Source organism: Aquarana catesbeiana, linkage group LG07 (genome assembly GCF_042186555.1).
Source record: "Aquarana catesbeiana isolate 2022-GZ linkage group LG07, ASM4218655v1, whole genome shotgun sequence".
Lineage (NCBI taxonomy): Eukaryota > Metazoa > Chordata > Amphibia > Anura > Ranidae > Aquarana > Aquarana catesbeiana.
In genome coordinates, this window is record NC_133330.1 from 227,990,441 (window position 1) to 228,003,963 (window position 13,523).

Sequence of the window (13,523 nt, forward strand, 5' to 3'; positions counted from 1 at the left end):
GGTTACATTTTTATTAGAAACATTAAAACAGGTTATTGTTTTGCATGGAATTAAAAATGCAAATCCTTGATTTAATATATTTTCAGAGAGAGGGAGAGAGAGAGGGAGTGAGCAGAAAAGAGAGTAAGATATGAAAACAAGAATGTAAGAAAGAAAGAAGAAAGTGACTATGGATGCAAGAAGAGAAAGATAAAAAGCAACAGTGGAAGAAAGGGGAAAAAAAAGACAAATGAGAAGTGCTGTTAGATTTAGCTTTAAACTGAAAATTTGCAGATAGGCAGCCAGACTTCATTTGAGGGCTTCTTGTGGGTAATTTATTTTGTATATTCTATCCTTTCCTCAATCCAAAACTAAATAAAGCTTTGGCTGGAGCTTGGTTTCAAGGCAGGAATGTTGAAAAATGTTCATTCAAATCCCAACCTAAACTTGCTAACTATTGAACTTTAAAGTCCTGCATTAACCACTTGAGCCCCAGAAGGATTTGCCCCCCCGTAATGACCAGGCCATTTTTTGCGATACAACACTGCGTCGCTTTAACTGACAATTGCGTGATCGTACAACGTTGTACCCAAACAAAATTGATGTCCTTTTTTCCCCATAAATAGAGCTTTCTTTTGGTGGTATTTGATCATCTCTGTGGTTTTGACAGTTTTGAAAAAAAAATGTTTTTCTTTAATTTATGCTATAATACATATCCCCCAAAAAAATAAAAAACACATTTATTCATCTGTTTAGGCCAATATGTATTCTTCTACATATTTTTGTTAAAAAAAATTGCAATAGGCGTATATTGATTGGTTTGCAAAAAAGTTATCCCGTCTAGATTTATGGGCTAGATTTAGGGACTTTTATTTTTTTATTGTTTTTACTGGTAATGGCGGTGATCTGTGGTTTTTAGTGGGACCGTGACATTGCGGCGGACAAATATGACACCAAATTACACTTTTTGGGGACCAGTGACATGATTACAATGATCAGTGCTATACAAATGCACTAATCAATGTATAAATGACACTGGCAGGGAAAAGGGTTAACACTAGGGGGCGATCAAGGGGTTAAATGTGTTCCCTCAGTGTGTTCTAACTTTAGGGGGCATGGACTGCTTGGGACATGACAGAGAACACTGTTCCCGATGACTGGGAACAGCAGATCTCTGAGATGCCCCCTTGTCAGAATGGGGGTCTGCCTTGTTTACAATGGCAGATCCTCGTTCTGCCTCTGTATGCAGCGTTTGTGGGAGGCCTGCGGACATCGAGTGCACGCCCGCATTCTCACATGCATGGACCGACATACAGGTACGTCGGTTCACACAAAAGAGACGACCTGCCGCAGTATAAGTATGGCTGCTGGTCGGCAAGTGGTTAAGGCTGAACCTCAAACAAGTATAATCTGTATTCAATATCTGTATCAAATACTACATTGATAAATGTATTTTTTTTTTTTTTACAAGCAAGCAGTGTAAATACCTGCAATTGGTCTGATCTCTTGCAGTCCCTGTACAGCACAGCTCTGACTGGGGAGGGAGCAGTGGAACAAGAAGCCAGTCAGCTGTGCTGTAGTACCATCTTGCTAACATGGAACATATTGATAGAAGTAGAGGGCAAAGTGACAAAGACATGGTCTTATCAGTCTGCTCCTTCTCCTTTCATTCTTCAGCCACATGTTGGGGGAAGAACAAGACCCGTGGATGTTACTTAACTGCAGCAGAATAAAATCAGACCTTATGTCTTGCAAGACAGGGGTGAGCTGTGTGGCAAAACTGTGTACATGTCAATACCGAACATACAGAACTAAAAATCACTTGACCAGTAAAACAGCTCCTTTAGGTGTATTTCATCTATTTAGCCATTTTCCTGGATTTCAGCTTTACATTTGCCAGTAAAGCTTTGAACAGCAAGTGTGTGTAGTCATTTGCAGTATTCTCATTGCTACTGGGGCACCTACAGTTATAGAACTTTAGCTCCAACCTATCATGTCAATTTGCAGACATTGGAGGGCACTTCTGGGAATTGAGTAGAATTTGTTTAGAAGAGTTACATGCTAGGAGGCCTGTTTACTTTAAGTAGTGATGGTGTTGCTCTCCTGCCCCTGATTATGTGCGCATACCTTTTTTTAGCTTGACACAAAAATAGCTCAATGGCTTTTCATGCTCACCCATAGATGGGAAAATCTATTTTTCTTTAAAAAAAAAATGATTGGCAGTGCAGACTGAATTTTCTGTTTATTGTCATAGAAGGCAAGTTCTCACAGAAATTAAATATAAAGTACTTGTGCACTGCTATGGACCTCGCAACCAACCAAACCTAATGTACACAATAAATATCAAAGAATAATAAATCACCCTAAAAATAGACATGAAAAAGCTGCAAGCATTAGCAAGTGACCACAATACTCTAACACAAATAATAATAGTAATAAAAATGGTGCGCTAATTCAAGAAGCTGTGCAGCAAAAAAAGACAAATATGCATGAATGCCTATCCATATTTTCAAAAAAAACGCGAAACAAAAATTGCAAAAATAGACAAATACGCATAAATGACTAACCCTAATTTCAAAAAACAAAACATACAGTAATATGTGATAATATGCAAAATAGTGATAAAGTGCTTGAATCAAAAGCAGATATTCATCTGATTTTACATAAAAAAATATTAAAATAAGTCCCAACTTACAAATAATAAAGTGCTTGTGCATCAAAAAGTGATGAGATGTGAAGATCACGTGCTCAAAAAACAGTTCTTGAAAGTTGTGAAAACAATTGCTCCCACCATCCAGGTATCCACCAGGAGTGTGCTCTAGAAGCTTACCTTAAACAAAGACCACAACAGGTCTAGTGGCGCTTTGGTATAAATCCTTAGCAGCAGTTTATGTTCCACTCTCCTCTCCTGCATTGAAATCCACAGCTGGTATGACAAGACTTTAGGCTGGGTTCACATATGAGCATGCAGTGGCTCACAGCAGGAGTCTGGTGAGTCCTCGTTCACTGTTTCAGGTCTGATTTCAGCCCAAATTTTTTCCTGAATTTGTACCTGAAACAGACCAAAAGACGCACAGGGCTCCTGTGCAAATCACACCAGAACTGCTTCAGAGATATGTGAACCGGCTCAATACAAATCTCCTACTGTACGAATTGGATGCGGGGGAACCTGCATCCAATTTGCACTAGTGTGAACCCAGCCTTAATATATGGATCCTTTATGGAAAATCACATTCCACTCTCCTCTCCTTATAGCATAAACCCAGTTCTTATAGAGTTCCTAAAGGTTCTCTCACTCTTGAAATAAAGTTACAAGTGCCAGATTCTATACGATTTGCCTGTGCAAATAAATACGTAATTAGTAAATTAAAAATAGCTACTTCTTACTAGTAGACTGAAAATGCTATTCTAAAGATGATCCCTTGTCATGTGTAAGGCAGGATCTCTAAGTTTTCTTTGTACTTCTCTGCAGTGTACTGGGTCCTTATTGCAGAGCCCACATTAATTCCTGGTGAACAGAATGCTGATCACAGGCTGTCACAGGGCATGGCATTTTATGAGGATCTCAATAAGATTGGTTGGCTTGCCCAGACTGCAGCTTACAACCACCACTCTGCTTTACTGGAAGAGGTGTTGCAGATCATGGCATGGCAGTGGACTCAGACAAGTACAATTTGAACTTTTTTCTGTGGCTCTCATGAGGATTATGACCGTAAAAGATATGGTTTACCACCAAAGAATTTGGGAGCTGGCATTGAGTAAAACTAACACTCCTACCTTCCATTCCCATATTCCCATATGCCCCTCTTACATAGTTATCAATTGCCTGTATTATGATAGCTACCTGACTGTGGTCAATGGATGTCCAGGAGCATAATTTTGCTTACATCATGTATTGTCTAGCATAGGCTCCAAACCACTACAGGAGCTTAAGAAAGAGTTTTCGCTCCCCAATTTTATGTGTTTTCGCTATTTCCAACTCCGCCGTGTCTTCTGTGCCCAGTTCCCTGATGCATATGCGAGGCCAGATCCAGTCCCTTTGTTGGAGCTTATTTGTAGCACTAATCCCAAAAAATTAACATCAACTTATTTTTATGCCATAAGCTACTAGAATGGTCTACCAAATTAAAACGCATTGGGAGATGGATGTAGGGGGGGGGGTCAGGAGGATGGAGACTGGGATGAAGTCTTGGATAATTGTAAACTAGTTTCCCTTAAATTGTCTGACCAACTTACTCTTTTTACATTTTGCATAGAGAATATTTGACCCAGATTTGTTTGTCCAGGTATCACTCTTCTCATAGCCTTCAGCATTCAGCTTCAGCCCTCATGGTTCCAGCTGCAGTTTTATCACTTAATGTGGGACTGTCCCATGATTTAAGGCTACTAGGCCGAAGTAGGACAATTCTTACATAAACAGATGGGCTCGCCCATGACATTGGACCTTAAACAATGCATTTTTGGGCTTTTTCCAGATGCGGACAAATATACTCCAATATTTTTCAGGAAAAATATTGTTGTTCTTTCACTGATCAGTGAAAGAAAGTTGAGAGCTTGAAATTGGATTCAGGCCCTTTCTCTCATTCCAGTCTTGAGTAACGGAAGTCAGACTCCCATATAAGAAGCTCATATACATCCACAGAGGATGTCCTTCTAAACATAATAAAGTTTGGGATGAAGCACTCATGTGCATGAGCCTCAAAGATTAGATGTGGTCAGATATAGGTCCCTGTAAGTTTTGCTTTAAATGGCAGCTATTCTGCTCCTCACACTTTAGTCCTTGTTTTTTGTGATGCGCAACTTTTCTTTTGTTCACAGTATCAATGGCTAAACATGTAGATGAGTAGGAATAGTTTTCCCACTATCGTTAACTTAAGCACCACTAAGGAGCTTCCTTATTTATTTTAATATATATCTGATTTTGAACAGATTCATTAAATAACATTGCTTGGATTTTGGCACAGACTATCATATTTGTAGAGAGTGTAAATAAGGCAGCATACTAGCAAATCTATTTTAGAAACATAGTGCATAAATATGAAACATATATAAATGTATAACATGTGGAATAAAAATAAATAGAAGAAAAATCAGGTGGGAATGTGAAAAGTGAGAATGTTAATAGTGTAGTTATTTTTTAAATGTAGCAGACCACAACACCCACTAGTTACTTCTATAAATCTTAAAATACACCTGTCAACATATTCTAATCTAGTTACAATATATAAAAAACAATCACCTTCTCCTTGAACCATTTAGTGGAAATCTGTTTAACAGAGACACAGATGGCAATAAAAACCCAACAGGGGTTTTTTCACCACCCTACCCAAAAAAGGAATTGATGAGGTATGCCACATTTAGTATGCTGTAGTGATAGCTCTATTTTGCCGTTCTTGCTTTGGAAAATTATACTATGGAATTTATTTTTCTCTTTTGCAAATAACTGGTGTATTCAAACTTTACAGTGCTAAATATATTTATTGATAAATGATACATAAAACATATTGTTAACTTGGTTAGTCTAGGGGTGCTACATTAGGAACAAAAAAATGCTTTGGAATAAGTAGTCTGGTCAGCTGAAAATGTTACTAATTCAATAGAGACTGATTGGGGTGGGCAGACAGGAAAACCTGTATGTGCCTGCACTTCTCCTATCCACACCATGGGGCTGATTTGTTAAACAGATCTCCAGAGTCTCTTTCAATAATTGCATCTCAAAGAAAGAAGAAAAGTTTTTCCAGTTTAAATATTGCACACTCTTTATACCCTGTCATAGGCTTCATGTCTTCTTCAGACATTTTCGTTTTTAAGTATGCTATTTAAAACTTCATGTGGAACACCAACTCCGGAGACTGCAAATTTGATATACTGTCTGTCAATGAGCTACAATAACAATCACCTAGAAAGACCACAAATGATACATGAAAGATTTTAGCCTACCCAACTTTGTAACAGCAAACTAAAAAGTTTGACTTTGGATGATGGATCTTAATAGGATACAACATGGAAGGATCAGATACAGTTGTAGGCTGTCAGATTATAAAGTTTATATGTATTTAAGGGGGTACCTTGCACAGCAGCTACACACAGAGTAAAGTAATAAATCATGTGATGTGTAACAGCACAGGTTATATGGAAAAAAAGCAAAACATGCTTAAAGTGGAGCTCCACCCAAAAGGGGAAGCTCCACTTGCCTGTCTCCTCCCCCTCTCCGCTGCCACATTTGGGACTTTTTGGAGGGGAGTGGGTACCTGGTTTTGACAGGTACAGGCTCCCACTTCCAGCTCATTATGCTGCGGCAAACTGAGCCAGAAGTTCAGCTTCCCTCCTTCCCCCACAGCTGGCCTATTCACAAACTGCAGTGCATGTCGCAAATGCATAGTAGGGAACTGGCTGTGAAGCTTCAAGGCTTCACAGCCGGTTTCCCTTAGTCAAGATGGCGGCCCTAGCACCCAATTGAAAAATTGCCTCGGGTGAGGACACCTCTGAATTCCCGGACAGGTAAATGCCCCAATATTAAAAAAGTCAGCAGCTACAGTATTTCTATATTTTATTTAATTTTTTGTTTTGGGGGGGGGAGCCTGGAGCTTCTCTTTAAGCTTAGTTAAGTTTACTAATAAGGGGATTTATTCAGGTTTGGTTTGGGGGTCATTAGTCAATTAATCCCAAAGCCCAAAAAATACGAACTTAAAAGATACTTTACTTTTGTGGAAAAAAATATAGTAAATAAAAAAACTATAGTGTAACTGCTACACAAGCCATATTGTAATTTAATGTTTAAAAAAAATACCTTTCCAGTTCAAACAACAGCATTGTATTTTTCTGTAAAATTCAAAGCAATATGCACCCCGGAGGAATTCTATACAGTTGGTGTACAGATCAACCCCAGAAATATAATTTCCTGCTTGAGTGCAGATCTCTGCACTAAGGTATATGTAAGGTTTTGGGCAACATCTGCAACAAAACTGCTATTTTTGTTGTTAATCACTTCTAAAGAGACTGCAACTTTTCTTCATCAGAACACAGAACGTATACCAGCTGATACAGAATTAGTCATTACCATTCAGAATCATCATCCAAAGCATATAGTGGAACAAACAGCTTTTCGTTCAGAGCGGATATGGGTAGTAATCTGCAACAAAGTTTGTTAAAATCCTTGCGATGTACATTGATCACCCAGAGGGGATTGATTTTTTCCTTAACAAAAATGGAGTTACTCTTTAAACTTGAACCCTACTGAAGTCTATGGGAAGTGAATATTAAAAATGTATGCTTGACATTTTCAAGGTTTATAAGCAAGGGATTGTCACACAAAGGGCATGGGGTGCTGGACATTGCCATGGGACATGTACTATACAAAAAAAAACAAAAAAAAAACATATACTGGTATCATACATTTGCCATGTGTAATAGATTTTATTTTTTTACTTTTACATCATTTCTTATGTACACACATCATCAGCATCTCAATCTGATTGACTATAACTTTAACTTTTTTAAAATTCTTTGTCATTTTCCAGTTAGGAGCAATTAATGCAGTTAGCAGACTATAATCGTACATGGCATAGCCACTGAACATTGCTCACATTCAGAAGTCAGAAAACGATTAACCAAAACATAAAATGTAAAAATCAGTATTAGTTGAACACAGAATCCATGGATTTAGATATGTATAAGGGAACAAGCAAGTCTGAGAACATGTTATCCAAAGGCTCCAAAACAAACTGGTTGAGATGCTTTCCATGTAGCCATATAAACAAAGAAAAAGAAAAATAGGAAAAGGAATTAAAAAAATAAAAAAGAGAGGAAGGTCAAAACTGGGAAAATAATAGAGAGGGGGGAAAAAGAGTGGTTGAGGGGGGATAGGAAAAGGGGAAATTGCAACAAGAGTCAAGCAAGCCAATAAAATCCCAGTTGAAGTCCCTATCACCACCATGGGACACAGTTTACTGCTTCACGCTTGAGAGTCCAGGATGTATTGATATTCTGGTGAACAGGTAAACATATTCCAGAAGAACCCCATATTTTATGGAAATGATCTTCCCTGTGATGGGCAAGGCCATTAGCTTAATTTCATAGTCTTAGCAAACCACAGACGAAGGGGAGCAGCAACTGTGTGTTGCCATATAGAGGTTAGGTGAAGGAGAAAAACGGCAGCATCATCTGGCATTTGGATCTCAGTTATTTTTAAGAACCAGTGCTTAAACTGCATCCAAAAGTCGGTGAGCCCTGTACAAGATCTATTCCAGTTTCAACATTTCCAACACAGTGGTGAACTTTGCGCAAACAGTTTATGTAAAGTCTTGGGGACCTTGTACCACCTAGCTAGAAATTTGTACTCTACCTAGCTAGAATTTTGGGACCAGTGGAAACAGCGGCCACAACTAATCTAAACACTATAAAACATTCTCTTAAAAAATAAAGCTAAGGGGACATGCCTGGAGCTCACAAAAATGCCTGTGTAACCTGAAAGCTCGCTTCCAGGCTGGCCAAACTTCAGCAGCCACAGTCCTCCTTTTACTGCCTCATCAGCTCCAGGAGGTCAGGGACGCCTTCCTGTCTTGACCCATGCCAGGAGGAATGGAGCGCCGAGCCTGCTCCCAGATGCCACTGGTGGAGTGGGTGCAGACCAAGCATTCCAAGATGGCGCGCGCTCCATCTATACAGCTGCAAGGCACTGAGGCCAGCATCACAGTGGAAGAAATGGAAGAGCCTCTGGACCTGCATAACACCCAAGACTTTCCCTTAGTCAAGATGTTGGTACTCCTGCCTACAACACAGACTCCCCAGCATCCACAGAGTCCCTCAGAGTGGACCGTGGATGACCTACAATGAAATACCTGGTGCTTTCACAGCCCGGGGCACAACCCCAAAGTCCAGATCTGATCTTGCAAGAGGCTTCTTATTTCCTGACCTTATAAATGTACAGTCCCTGTTTGAAAAATGTTCTGATCTTCTGGACAAAGGACTTATCAGATTAGCATCCCAGATTACTGCTGATATTAAAGCTAAACTACAGGGCTTGGGATCCCGCATTGAAGCTATAAGGAGTAAGCAGGATTTAACAGTTACCCCGACTATTCAAAACACTGAACTTATCCAGTAGTTACATGAATGATTGGAGGTGTTTTAACTACAATTGATGACTTGGAAACCCACTCTAGACATTACAATTTTAGGATCCAGGCACGGCTGTTCGCTTATTCCTGAAAGAACTTCTGTCTGATCTGATTGAGCATGGACTGGAACTGGACATGGCTCATGGAGCCTTACAGTCTCTATGTCAGGATGGCCTTCTAAGGGACATTATTGTAAAACCGCATTACTATGCTGTGAAGGAAGCAGTGATAAAACATTCCAGGGACTCTATTCAATTGCCTATACAAGAATATGCGGTTCAGGTTTTTGCAGATCTCTCATCATTCACCATACAGAAATGCCATGCCCTCACCCCTGTTGGCACTTACACGGAATGAAATTTAAAGGATAAGTTCACCTATCTTGTGAATTTATTATTTTTTGTTGCAGGAGCCTGTAAAGCATTGTACCAGTGATCAGGAGATCGCTGATGCCATGCAGGTCTCCTGCACACTGTCAGTGTATTTGCTTGCCCATACATTTCATATGGGTAAGCTGATATTCACTGACAGGAATACTCCTTGAACTACCACAGCACTCCACAGCACCATGGTAGTTCATTGAGAACTACAAGCCAACAGCTGCTAAGGATGTCAGGGCTTGTAGTTCATTCATACACACAGAGCTGTGTGTATGAATGATGCGGACGTGTGGGCGGAGCCTCACACGGTCATGCTGTTTTCAAACAGTGGCAGATAGTACAGGAAACTTCTCCTCATACTGCTACCACAGGGAGGAGGGGGGCAGCAGGTGGTGGCTGCAGCACTGGGAACATGTTACACGTTCCACCCTAAAATCGGGTGGAACATGTAACATAATCCCACAGCTGAACTTACTCCTTCTGGGCCTTTCCTTTTTGCCTTCAGTTTACTTTCCAGAATAAGCCCTATGCATTCTCCTCCTTTGTGGAGGGAGAATGTCTACTCTTGCAATTTTGAATAATATCTCAGGAGCTGTCCACCTTTCTGCCACATAGCCGGCCCAGTGCACTGAAATGCCCCTCTCTACCCCAACTGCTATTACCAATGTGGCAGCAAATTAATTTGCAGAAGACTAGGGACTCTCCTCTACCTTGATCTGGGCCCTTGATCCTTGTATCCTCTCATTTGGCGGTGAATCTGTGGGACTCATGTTGTTTAATAATGGTTTGACAGATTATGCCCTCCTCACATTGTTCTTTTGGTTGCGCTCCTTTCATTCCTTTTTGGTTCAAAACTCTAAAAGCCTACATAAGGCTAATGTAAGCTCTTGTCAGCTTTTTCTGGGCAAAGAAAAAAGTGAGCTGCAGAAAGAGACCAAAGAATAATGAAATAGAAAGTTGCAAGATTAAAATTCATGTCCCTGCCCCCCCCCCTCTAGAATATATATCTTATTTTGGTGTCTGTAATTATCAAACAGATGATGCCAGATAGAATTAAATAGCTGTGCAAAATTCACTGGCACTCCAAAAAGTCTAATTCCCCACCATTTATGTGGAATCATGGTAGTCATATTTATGTACTGAGGTTTCATTGCTACATATGGTACTTTCTTCAATGGGAATTCAAAACTATAGGAAGTGACAGCAAAAAAGCACATTTATTATTAGTCAGAATAGAGAAGGGTTAGAAATCATTCAGATTTTAATCATGATGTCTTCATGATGTCATATCTCAGAAACACTCACATCCTCTTATTGTTTTCCTCATGTCACCATGATTTATAGTAAGCAGAATTCTTCTTTGTGGGGACACAGACCACAATATAAAAAGTGTACAGATTTTTTTACATTTTGCCTATGCTTCAGAAAACTAAAATAAATGTTTTGCCCAGAGTCAGGCAAAACATAAAATTAAATCTTTTAGCAAGCTATAAAATTCAAGAAAACTTTGATGATATTTTTCATATATAACGTAGACCCTTGTTACAATCCAAGGAAAACTGCATGAGCAAGCACAAAAAAAACACATTGTTTTTATCAAATTAAATTTCATAAGCTCTTAGCCTCATATCATAACAAAGAGATAAGAATGGCCTAAATGTCACTTGTTAGATGCATTAAGACCTTTGACACAAACAATCCATGTTCTTTAAAAATGGAAGGCAGAGCTTAAAGAAGGTTAACGTCGTCAGCCAGTTTAATGGGAAATTGTGCAGCTGTTCCAACCTGGTACTAATTAACCCGTGGTTTTATTACTGCAGTTTTAATGAGGACATAAAAGATCATCATTGTATAAAACAACATTAATATGCATTTGCTTTTTCGGTTTTATGTATTTAACACCACTGTCTTTTTAGAGTTCTTGCATCTTCATTTTAGCTTTCTAAATTAGTTTTAATTACCAAAATGTTGTATTATTATGCAACTACAATTCAACAGTATTGCTTTGTTATCCTAAAATTGGGCAGAATTGTCAAACATTATTGTTTATTTATGTTGCTGTATCCTGTGATAAAAAATAGTATGGTCTCACTATGCAAAAAATAGCTTTCTGTAACACGCACACACACATATTATATATATATATATATATATATATATATATATATATATCAAAGCTGGCAGAATATTAGCATGTATAAAAAAGGGGATATACTCCAGGGATAAAACTATAAACCTGCCACTTTATAAAACTCTGGTTAGGCCACATCTGGAGTATTCTGTCCAGTTCTGATCACCAGTCCTCAGAAGGGATGTGCTGGAACTGGAGAGAGTCCAAAGAAGGGCAACAAAACTAATAAGGGGACTGGACGACCTTGATTATGAGGAATGGCTGCAAACACAATCTATTCTCGCTGGAGAAACGGCGCTTGAGAGAAGATATGATAGTGATATACAAATACCTCAATGGCGATTCCAGCATAGGAAAAAAAATATTCAGTCTCAAGGAGTGTAACAGATCATGGGGCCACACAATGAGATTGCAGGAGAAGCGGTTTAACCTTAAAATGCAGGGGGGGGGGGGGTTCACTGTCAGGGCAATAAGGATGTGGAACTCTCTTCCACAATTGGTTGTTGGCTGTGGGGAGTATGGACATTTTTAGGACTCTTGGATGTGCATCTTAAAGAACACAACATACGGGGATATGGGAAATAATTAGACACTGACACATGTGCACCTACACAGGTTGAACTGGATGGACTATTGTCTTTATTCAACCTTATCTACTATGTAGCTATATACACTATATTACCAAAAGTATTGGGATGCCTGCCTTTACATGCACTTGAACTTTAATGGCATCCCAGTCTTAGTTTGTAGGGTTCAATATTGAGTTGGCCCACCCTTTGCAGCTATAACAGCTTTTCTGAGAAGACTTTCCACAAGGTTTAGGAGTGTGTCTATGGGAATGTTTGACCATTCTTCCAGAAGCGCATTTGTGAGGTCAGGCACTGATGTGGAGGAGAAGGCCTGGCTTGCAGTCTCCTCTCTAATTAAGCCCAAAAGTGTTCTATTGGGATGAGGTCAGGACTCTGTGCCAAGTGTGTGTGTGTGTGTCTCAGTCAAGTTCCTCCACCACAAACATGCTCATTTATGCCTTTATGGACTTGGCTTTGTGCACTGGTGTGCAGTCATGTTGGAACAGGACGGAGCCATCTCCAAACTGTTCCCACAAAGTTGGGAGCATGAAATTCCCTTTATTGGAACCAAGGGGCTAAGCCCAATCCCTGAAAAACAACCCCACACCATAATCCCCCTCCATCAAATGATTTGGACCAGTGCACAAAGTAAGGTCTATAAAGACATGGATGAGCAAGTTTGGGGTGAAGGAACTTGACTGGCCTGCACAGATTCTTGACCTCAACCCGATAGAACACCTTTGGGATGAATTTAAGCGGAGACTGGGAACTAGGTCTACTCGTCCACATCAGTGCCTGACATCACAAATGCGCTTTGGGAAGAATGGACAACAACGGGGTGTCTCCAGTGGGGCTGGAGCAAACCACCCCCCCTTCATTACCTCGTATTGGTGTCCACCAGTTCAAAGGAGGAGTCCTTTCCATTCTCTCATAAAGAGGAGTTTGTCTTCCATGGCTGAGATGCAGGATCTTTCATTCTATTACTAGTGTAGGACCCACTGATAATGGGGTACTTTGACGCAGTAAGTGGGCCATATAGTGTGACCAAATCCCCATATTTTTGAATATGTTCAGGTGTTTTAAATAGCCTTGCAGTAATTTTTGTATGTGTTTGCTGTAATCTACTTTGTACTCTCCAGTGGGGCAGTCTTAGCTGAGTCTGGAGAATGGTGATTGGCAGATACAACAGGGCAAGGGGACAGTAAATTGTGCTGCTGGAGAAAGAGAGCTCTGTTGTGCCACCAGTCTGCAGAATGCAGGGAGGAAGTCATTGTGGGACCATGTCCAGCTGAAACAATGTTCCTGTGCTGAGCAACTTAGAGAGAGCACCACAAGGTTGCAGTGA

At 39.9% G+C, this 13,523-nt stretch overlaps 1 protein-coding gene across 4 annotated transcripts in view; it reads right to left on the bottom strand.

Annotated features, from left to right (window-relative positions):
* DPYD (dihydropyrimidine dehydrogenase) overlaps positions 1–13,523 on the bottom strand; it is a 2,813,802-nt gene that overhangs the window by 2,053,214 nt on the left and 747,065 nt on the right. The gene's annotated exons all lie outside the window — the stretch shown is intronic.